Raw genomic sequence first — 11008 nt, 5'->3', positions numbered from 1 at the left:
AGGTACAAAATAACCCCTTACAATAAATTTCAAGTGAAATACTACATATCATAATGTTACATAAAGCTTCTTGAACATATTCCATTCAAAAAAATAAACCAAAATCTTCATTAGATGTCAAAATATACATCAGAAGCAAGATTCCTAAATACTGTTTCTTCACGTTATCATTTCAAACAATATGTGTTTAGATTTAATGTGGCTACAATACTTGCAACACTAGAAAATGAAAGGAGACACTGAAATGAGAGGACAAACTGATCTCATTTACCTCAATAGACTGGCATGCTATATGGATACAAACAAACATTTCAACTTCAAATAAAACTAATTAAGTGCAAAAAATGCTCTTACATTCAATTTTAAGTGACATACAACTTCATATTACATATTACTCACATTACATATAACTTCTTGAACATTTACTATTTGAAAATAAAACAATGTCTTCATTGGATGAAGCAAACAATCGGAGCCTGAACTTACAGTACAGACAGCTCATTCCATTAGTTTACGCTTGAGGCTTTGGACCTTCTTCAGCAGTTTTGCTCCGTCAAGTTCCAAAAAAAGTTTCTGGAACACTTCAAAGGTGTATTCAGGTTTTTGGGATACTCAAGGTTGAGGGCATAGATCAATCCCATCAGCAGTATGCACGCTGTGATTCTGTTTCCACAACCGTTCAGCACTTTGGTGCCCTCTAAACAACATACACATCTGCGGGGTCCTCCTCAACTGTGGGATTGTGAATCACCACCAACTTCATTATTTCATTTGTGTGGCCTTCAAGTTCATCCTCCTGTTGAAAATAAAAAAAGCAAATACATTTTTATGTCAGTTCAAGCAAATTAGCATACTGTTCGATTACAGTTATTTTCTTGGTTCATGCCAATTGTTTGAACACAAGCAGGATTTCTGTATTAATCAGCACTTCAATATAAACAGGTAACAAATAAAAATCAAAACCCAAATTCTTCACCCCAGTATCCCATAATGAAACAATTATAAATGTAACCCCTTGTTGTGGATGGAAATCGCTTGTCATGCTATTAAGTAGATTTTTACGCTGGAACAGATCACCCCCTTCAGGAAAGAAATGTCACCAAACAACAAAGGAATAACAGAGCTGCCACTACCTGACAATATGGGTGAACCCTTCAAATTTTCACAATTAAATGTCCTCCATATGTACCTTTCATTCATTTCTGGCATATATATGAAGCTCAAACCAATGAACCATCAATATCAAACATTAACTTGCCAATTTTCCCCATCAAAGGTTAAATATTTAATATTAATCAATGTACAATTAAAAAGTAAAAAATAAATGTCAGCATCCATTGCAGCATATTTTCCTCAACTAACTTTTCTAAACTGTTGGTAGCAGTAACATAATTCTACACTGCTAGCATGGCATTCTAAAATAATAATTGAACTAAACCCTCAAAATGTAATATAAAGCATAATTAATGCTCACACATGTAATTCTTAAAAGGTTAGTTCTCCTAAAATGAAAATTGTCATCATTTAATCACCTTCATGTTGTTCCAAACCCATAAGACATTGGTTAATTGTCAAAACACAAATGAAGATATTTTTAATGATACCTGACAGATTTCTGTCCCTCCACTGAAAGTGTATTCACACAAAAGTCTTGACACTTCAAAAACTTCATAAATAACATTGTTAAATAAATCCATATGAATAAAGTGGTTTAATCCAAATCTTTTGAAGAAAAATGACCACTTTATGTGATGGACAGATTTAATTTAGGCTTTTATTTACATTAAAATAATGATCAGCACACAATGTTTGCAGCATCCAATTTTGGCAAACGGAAGCTGAAGCATGCTTGCTTGACACGTTAGAACTAATGAGGTTCATTCTCTTGTCTCACAGCACGTTTGTGCCTCTGTAAAAACAAATGAGGTTTGTTCTTGCTTGTCAAGCAAGTAAGTCTGAGCTTCTGTTTAGGTTCGCCGATCAATGTGTATATGAGAATAAAAGTCTACATTAAATCTGTTCATCATATAAAGTGATCACGTCTCTTCAGAATACTTGGATTAAACCACTAGATTCATATGGACTTATTTTACAATCTCTTAATGAATGTTTTAAAGTGTCAAAAGTTTTGCATGAACAGACTTTGAGTGGAAGGATAGATAGCTCTCAGGTATCATTAAAAATATCTTAATTTGTGTTTCGAAGATTAACCAAAGTCTTATGGGTTTAGAACAGCATGAAGGTGAGTAAATGATGACAGAATTTAATTTTTTGTGTGAACTATCCCTAAAATGTACTGCCTAACAAAAAATACATAAATAAATACTTCTTACAATACAGTACTTACAATACAATATTTTTTTAATGCACTACCCTTACTATTTATCAAAGGCTAGGTATCGTATTGGTTTATTGGCTAAATCACAGTGATCAATAAGGGAAAAGAAACAATGTGTATCCATTTGAATACCTTGAAATGATGAATCATGTAATAACATACCTGACAGTCTTGGAACAGCTCTTCTTGATTTTCCCCAAGGTACTCAATGAGGCAACTGATACATGTATCCCTTTTTTTACTCTGGAACTACAAAGACATGCATTTTAGTGACAATACTGTAGCTCGTGGAGACATTTTAATCGTCCACGATCAAAAATCGTCATATGGAAACACCCCTAACTACCAAGTATAATCAATCTCACACACACAAACAAGCACAACGAAATCACTTCACACTGTTAAGCGGCTGTGTTATATGTCGCACTGTACAGCCCTGAAATAGACATAAGCAAATTAAGAAAACAGCATTAGTCTGACAACAAATGCTCAGTTTCAGAAAATGACAACAAAAGTGTATTCAGACACTAATGCTAAATCCTGGTTTGGAAACTTTTGCTGTTTGGACCAGCGAAATCGAACCAAGATTGAAAGCACCCTTAGAGCTAAACTCAACAGGAAACCAGTTCTTCAGGACTGGAGTTGAAGATGTATGCAGTAAGTGATCTTTTAATATGACAGGAACCTATGACCACTATTGGCAGACCTATGTTTAGGAATCAATCTCACTACTCAAGGTAAGTATAGGTATCAAATTGTTAACAAAAATAAATAAAGCAATAAATAAATAAATAAAATATAAAGTGTATACAAAAGAAATGTCACCTGTAACAATCCTAATAAAGAGCTTTTTACCTGCTGATGTCTCTGTATGAATGATTTGAAATCCAAATTCCCACAACCACCACTGATGAAGGTAATGCCTATATGACTAGCATGCAGGCTAGAGGTAACCGTGTAACTTTTTTTAACATCTATTGTTAAAAATTACATATTTTAACATCTTAGATAATTGTACACTTTTTGGCTCTGCAAGGTTCTGTGAGGTGAATGTAGCAGTGAGATTCCTTGTAAGCAGAGTACAGAAGAGCAGTAACACAAGTTACCCCACAATATAAACAAATTATATAAGGACCCTAATGTCCACTGTATTTTGTCTGTATTTGCAGCACCATTCTGTAGTTTGCTGTCACTATTTTCAGTGCTTTTCTGAAATGTGTTGTCTGTATTTGTAGAATTTGATTGTGTTGCCGAATTGAAGATGCTTTCTTAATTTGCTTGTGTTGCTTTTGTCTATTTACATGTTTTTTTAAGTTCAGTGTGTTGTTTTTTATTTGTATTTTTTGTGAAATGAGAAAATAAAACGGAGAAAGATACCTCATTTACAGTGTTCAGGAGAGGATGCATCTTGGTACCAAATGCTCCTCCTTTGGCATGCATCAGCTGCAGAAGACGTGGTGTGTACCTATCAAGATTCAGCATAAATGTCTCTTCCAAGGAGATTGTTGTTATACGTCGGAACTCCTCTTTGATCTAGTAAATCAGTAAAGGGACAACACAAAAATACAACAATTTTCTCAATGATAGTCACCAATTATAAAGGTCTGAAACCCAGTTTAATTAAACAAATGAGATGAACAACAGTTCTTGGTGGAAAAGCATATAAACTAACAAACATCCTTACCTGAGCCTTACTGAACAATCCTGGCCACCTCTCTCTTAAAGTGGAAGTGAAGCAGTCAGTCAAATTTACATTATTTTGTAAACTGATTTCCACTTAAATAAAAAAATATAAAACAAACATGATTAATTAAACCATTTTAAAGAAAAGGGGATGTTTTGCTATAGCTTTTGGAGCAAGGGCGCCGCCATCTTGGAATACCACAGTGTGTGACGTCACGGGGTTGGTTCGCTCCGTTAGCCGCTGAGGAAATATAAGCATTTCTTTACTTTTTGTACAAACACTTCTTTTAAAATGGAGGAAGACGAACTTGAAAGGGCTGTGGAGCCCATAGTAATCCCGATGGCTTATGCATTTGAGCCGATACGGCGAGGGGAACGAGCACTACGACCATTACAGGTGGAAGAAGTAATAGTGAACCCGCTGTTTTGGGGTGACGAGCGGGTCGGAAACAATTCGTGGTGTAAGTGTGGATGGTGTACGCCGATGCCCACCGTGTCAGAGTCCATTTGCTGTCAGGAGGCCGATCTGGACCATGTATTGCGTGGTCACTCCTGCATCACCATGGTGCGTACATTTAACATGCTATGCCGGGAGGTGGACGTGTTGGAGGTGGCAATGCTTTCTCTTAAAGATGTCCGAGCGGAAACACTGGAGTGTCCTGTTAACAGCAGGTAAGCTAATTGAATTCGCAGGTAAACATAAAATGTTACATACCACTACTGGTGAACGAGCTAGATATGTCTGAAAGGTCTGATATAAAAATACGATGCCACGTGAACGATATCATATGAAGCGTTGTTTGTTTACATCACCTTGCGCCTCTAGTTATGAAAACAATGTTTGGGATACCATGATCAAAACTTCATGTAGACAGTTTGATTTTGGTGAAAACCAAAAACATTTCTTCACTTTTAATAAAGTACATTAAAAAAGGAGTAATAATAGAGAAATCACAACACCCATGTAACATCATATAACATCAGATTTACTATATAATTCGATATATTTATTATATATCACCTGTGTTAAAAATATTTTGTAATCCAAATTTAATAAATACAAGAATGACTAATATATTTGCTTTTCCATTAGTCTCTTTAGGTTGACTGCATACAGACAGTTTACACTTTGGGCCAGAGGGCATTTGGGGAAGAAGAACCGAATCCCTATTCCAGCCTGTGCTGTCAGCTCTATTAGGGCTGTTTTTCCCTCCGTGGAATATCATGGATTTGAATATGCATACCTGTATGATTTGTAAGCATATTTGCATTAATGACACTCCCACATTTTCCCACAGTCACATGACATCACACATGAATATTTACATGATGGCTCCTATACAATGTTTGCCATTACAGATGATTAACTATAATATTCCATGTACTCTAATGAACATCTGAAGGTTTACTATCAATAAATTATTATTATTATTATTACTATAATGACTTGAGATTCTCTGACAATGAACTGAGCTCAGACTTTAGATATTAAAATTTGGGAACATTGATAAATAATGCCTCCAAGTTAAAGCAATTCCTGTTGGCAAAGAAAGACCAAACTATAAGACTAAAGACTAATATAAGTATGTATATATACAGTATAACATAAATACATGGATGATTTGAACAATAAAGGTTGGTGAGTGGATCTCAAAACAAAAACGTAAAAATGACTTCAAAAACAAGAAAATCTAGAGAACTCATATTATGTTATGTAAAGTCATAGAACAATCATTACATTTTATATTGTAACTATATAGAAATCATATATGCTGTCATATGTCACTTTAACTTATCAACTCGTCATCAATTTTTTTGCTTTTCCACAGTGTGCAGTGTTACGGGGCTGTGAGGATGCAAATCTACTCAGATGCCTGGAAACAGTTTCTGCTTTATCTGGTTTTTCTACACCTTTGTGCTGGGCCAGGGTTGTTGGAGTCTCGGTTTTCAGCTCCTGCAGTGTTGCTTGGATGGATGTTGATTTACACGTATTGATCACACTTGCCACAATGTTCCTCCTGAAACTATAGTCCTTGTCCACCTTCAGCGGTGTCACCACATACTGCTAAGCAACCTTGGAGTACTGTTGTTTATGTTGCTCCTCCCCTTTCTTTGTTTTAGCCGTCTCCCTGTTCAAATTGTTGTTGTGATCTAGCGCTGCAACACGCAGACGTGCCTCCAAACTTTCCCTCATAAATTTCTTCCTCTTTGTGGCATACTTTGTACAGAGGGGGTGAATACTTTCTAGCTGTCCTGTGTGAATGCCTAGTGTGTTTTTTTCCAATTTCTTTAGGAGCTGCTTGTCAAGCACTACCTTCTGCAGGTGCTGAAAGGCAGCAGAGCTATGATGGAGCCATGGACGCTTACTTTCTTCCTCAGGGATGTATGCAGGGTGCTCACATTTGGTCATTGTCTCACCAGATACCCAGTTGTGCACATTGGTAATGTGATGCGGGATTGAAATCCACTTCTCTTTTAACTTCGTCACACTACCCTCACATGTTGTGACACAAAACCAGAGGTGGTTTGTGATCATTCTGATCCACTCAAACAGCTCTACATTGTGGCACTGCAGCAGTCGTTTTTTGACAGACTTCACAATGTGCCAGAGGTCATACTCATGCTGTACTGATTCATATTCCAGACGCATGACTTTCTGCACTGATGGGTGACAATCGGTTGCCAAAACAGATATGGTCACATCATAGTCTCCCAGCTTGGAAAGGCACCTCTCCAAACTGTCCACCTCAAGCCAATAACTGTTCCTCACCTCTGTCACTTTTACAGTTTCCTGTGGCACCACCAACTTTGACTTAATATCCAAGAGTGAGTAGGTCCCGTATGAAGCATTATGACCTGGGTTGTCATATCTGCAGTCTCCTGACACAATTAGTGGCTCATCATCACATAAAGTGCTCAGTACAGCCTCATTGTGTACTGTCCAGGCATTGTTGACCTCTGGGATGACGTAGGCCTTCTGTATGTTGAACCACTGTCTTTTTGATATGGTTGTCAGACCAATGGTGTCGCATACCTCCATGAATGGACTGCACGCGTTTCCAGTGACAAACACAGCAGCATGGACAGAAACATTGCATTCCATTATTCCTCCAACTAATGGCTGAGAATGCCACATATAATTATGGCCATCAATGCATTCTGTGGTTATCCTAAGGCCAAATCCACATTTAAAGACTCTTGGTGGCCTCACCAGACACTTGCCACAACCCTCCCAATGGCACACACAAAAGAGCTTCAGCAGTTCTCCTGTAGAGATGATACTTTTTCTATCTTGTAAGATATTTGGTTCCTCATTCTCAATATCACTGACACATTCATCCTCACTATTGATGCTTCCCTCCCCTGCCAAGTCAAACTCATCATCATAATCTTGACTCTCGTCCATTGATCTTTCTTCCTGAGAGTCTTCGCAGCCCTCACTACTAAAGTCAAGATGATAAGATGATGGTGCCCTAGCTGAGGAGAGGTATTCCACAGATGTACAATATGAATGGTCATTCTTTACTACTAGGTTGGTAAGTATGTCATCTGTCAAACTGCCTGTGCAAATGTACTGCTTATTGCCTCCCTCTTCTGTACCCTGTTCAGATGCATCAGTCTGGGTGCCGACACTGACTGTCTGGGTGCAGACACTGCCTGTCTCCTGCTCTATCTCCTCACTGATGTCAACTTCTGGGAGTTTGCTGCTAGCCAATAGTTGCATGTACCTGTATGTCTGCCTAACCTGTAAACAAAATCTGACATTTATATTTAGCCAAATAATGTTGATTGCCATGACAGAAAATACCTTAAATCCTTACTAGTAAATCATATTAAAATCATATCCCTTTTTGTTGTGTTATTCTTATAAATATTATCATAAGAATAGGCCCAATGTGTAAACGCTGGGGATGTGCATTGCGCTTTTGATGGACATTAAACAAAATTAACAAAAACGTGATGCATCACATTTTTTGTCTGCAAATGTCACAGAATTTTATTTTATACAACATTTGCAATATCTACCTGACTTGCACTAATGTACAGTACAGTGTAGCATACTAAAATCGTTGAACAGTGTTTACTTCGCAAATAGTCCATGATAGTCGTGGTGATATATCTAGTATCTATTTTGTATTTTATTGTTATTATTTTAATATTCAAGTTAGTCTTTACCTTTTGTATGTGTTTAATTGTATTGGTTTATTATCTTTTTTTATTTTATATATAAACTCATTCACATACACTCACACTAGTTGCTAGTAACAGATAAACTCAAAATAACTGTCACCTTGTTGACCAATAGAGGGCCCCATTGCTATTTTCAAGGGAATTGCGGGCTGATAACAGGCGAACAAAATTAAGTCAAAACAACTAAAATAGCTAAGGAGTGAACGGCCATTGAACAAGAAGAAGTCAGGACAACTAAAGTTGGTTTCAAACTTTATTGCACGGAATGCAAAATGATAAAAAGATAATGGCATAGATTCAGAAGATTATAGAATTGGGGATAATGTTTGGCGATTATCCAACATACGGAGTCCGGACTGGTAAACGTGGAGACACGGTAAGAAATATTTACTTTGTTGTTTGCATTGGCTTTGATCTCTCGCTGTCTAAAGAATCAAATGCATGTTGTGAAATGACAAACGAGTGTTTATACTTGTGGTTTATTTTAATTTGTGAAAGTCATTTTGGCAACATTCTGTATAGCCTATTATAGAAATTTTGAGGCAGTGGTGGGATTGTGTCTGAATGTATTTCGGGATGGGAGGAGGGGCAACAGGTGAACAGTTCTGCTGTTTGGAATGAGAAGTGTTCATTGGGAGAAAGGTACTCGTATAGAAATTTTATGAAAACTGCTTTTTTATTGTGGACATACTGGATGTCTTAGTATGTTTAGGCTTTTTTGGGTTGCTAAATACCATATATGTCTCTTCATTACCTGACTGGCACGTTTTAGAGCCCTTTCCCTGCGGCGGACTGATGTGTTACTGTTGTCACAGAATGTCGGGCGGTCAGTAGAGCACGAGTTATAGCCAGAGAAATTAAAAACAGACGAAGCAGCTTCAGGCTTAAGTTTGTTGGTGCGGCGAATGACTAAATTGGCTGACTCAAAAGTTTTCTCCTGAATGTAATCTTCCTCCAAAAAATGTCCACTGCATACTCTGGCCTCAGCGCCCATTGGAGGCTTCTTCCTTTTCAATGCCGCTAGCCAGTGAATCAGTACTGTTCTCCGTTTTAGTGGCAGTTTATGGAAATTAACTCATTTGCCCTTTGTTTTAACGCTGTAAAAATCACTTTTACAACCAGGAGCAATACAGTAGTGCCCTCCCTTCTGTCTCCTGATGTGGCTTGTGGTATTTGGCTTTCTAGTCTCCATCGGTCAGTCCGTTACTTCTACTGTATCTGTTTATCTTAGGCAACGGAACCAACCCCGTGACGTCACACACTGTGGTATTCCAAGATGGCGGCGCCCTTGCTCCAAAAGCTATAGCAAAACATCCCCTTTTCTTTAAAATGGTTTCATTAATCGTGTTTGTTTTATATTGTTTTATTTAAGTGGAAATCAGTTTACAAAATAATGTAAACTTGACTGACTGCTTCACTTCCACTTTAAGACACTGACAGTGGGGCTGGTGGTCACAACCTCCAGTATTCTAATTGAAAAGGTTTTTGACATTTTTTCTTCAATTACTTTTGCGTTGTTCTTCTTAATTTCATCGACTAACTCGAGCCTCTCCTTTTCCAATGTGTCCTGATTTTCCCCAACAGGATGCGGAGGGAGATAATTCACTTCCGCTTTCTTTGGTCTTTTCACATTTTTAGCTGGTGCTGCATTGGTCGGTCCTCTTCAATGTGTTTACTTCTAATTCTGGATATGTATATTTTTGTGATTTCAGCTTGGCACGGAAATTGTGCATCTTGTACTTGAGGCGTTGTTGCCAGCCATACATGCCTGCAAAGGACCTAGGCTTTTTAAGGCATGGAGACTTTTTAACAAGGGCTTCAGCCACTGAGGATATTTGCATACTTGAAGGGTAGGCCGTGTAAGAAAATATAGCTTTGGCAAGGTCTTGCATTATTGCAGATTTAACACTTGCATCATGGAAATGTGTTCCAGAGGCATTAAATGACTTGTTAGCCTCTGCAAGGATAAGTTCAATGTCACGGGAAAGCGTCGGCACTGGCCATGGAGCAGAACGACATGACTCAGGGAGAAGAACGTTGTCTTGTGAACTTGACAGTTCAACGTCATCTGCAAGAGAGGTGTACGCTTCACTATCATCCTCCAAGGTACTCTGTGTAGAGGACAGTCCTGATTCATTTAGTGGATGCAAGTCAAGGGTTATCAAGGGCTCCTTTCTTACCAATTTCACAGTGGCCTTGTCTTCCAGGTTGGCAGTTGAAGTTAGAGTGAAAAATTGGTTCCCAAAGTCTTTGTCCTCATAGAGTAGTCCAAATTCACCATGTACCTGGAATGTCTGAATGATTTCTGAAACAAGATCTTCCACCTTATTAGGAAATCCTGATGGAAGTGTCAACTTTCGGATATTGTTTTCTTCTATGATGACTCGCAACTGAACTGGCATTTTCCTTGTATATGTTGTCTTCAGCTGTAGGAAGACAGAAAAAGATGAGACTGCATTTTTTTTAAAATTCAATAAGTATACTTGGCATGATTGATAAGGCATGAATAATACACATGATTGATAATGCATGCATAATTAAACTGAAGTGTAAAACCTACTCTGATATGTAAATGAAGTGTATCAGGGACACCATTCGACCATGTACTGTATTATATGCAGCCAAGGGGTATGCATCTTTCATTTCCGAACGCTGCTGGACTTCAATCTCTCCTGTGGGTTCTACTTTGAAGCTTCTCAAGTGCTCATGGTACCACCCACTTAGCAACTTCACAACAAATACAGGACTTTCATGCACAATGATTATTTGGAGTATTTCTCCGAAGTCAGGCAATCC

At 37.8% G+C, this 11008-nt stretch overlaps 1 pseudogene; it reads right to left on the bottom strand.

Moving 5' to 3' along the window:
* Window positions 1-498: 498 nt before the first annotated feature.
* On the bottom strand, window positions 499-10614 carry LOC107680442 (uncharacterized; annotated as a pseudogene).
* Window positions 10615-11008: the final 394 nt, after the last annotated feature.

This window comes from Sinocyclocheilus anshuiensis, unplaced genomic scaffold (assembly GCF_001515605.1).
Source record: "Sinocyclocheilus anshuiensis isolate Anshui unplaced genomic scaffold, SAMN03320099.WGS_v1.1 scaffold1989, whole genome shotgun sequence".
NCBI lineage: Eukaryota > Metazoa > Chordata > Actinopteri > Cypriniformes > Cyprinidae > Sinocyclocheilus > Sinocyclocheilus anshuiensis.
Note: the sequence above shows the minus strand (reverse complement) of the source record. Positions and strands in the feature narration are given on the sequence as shown.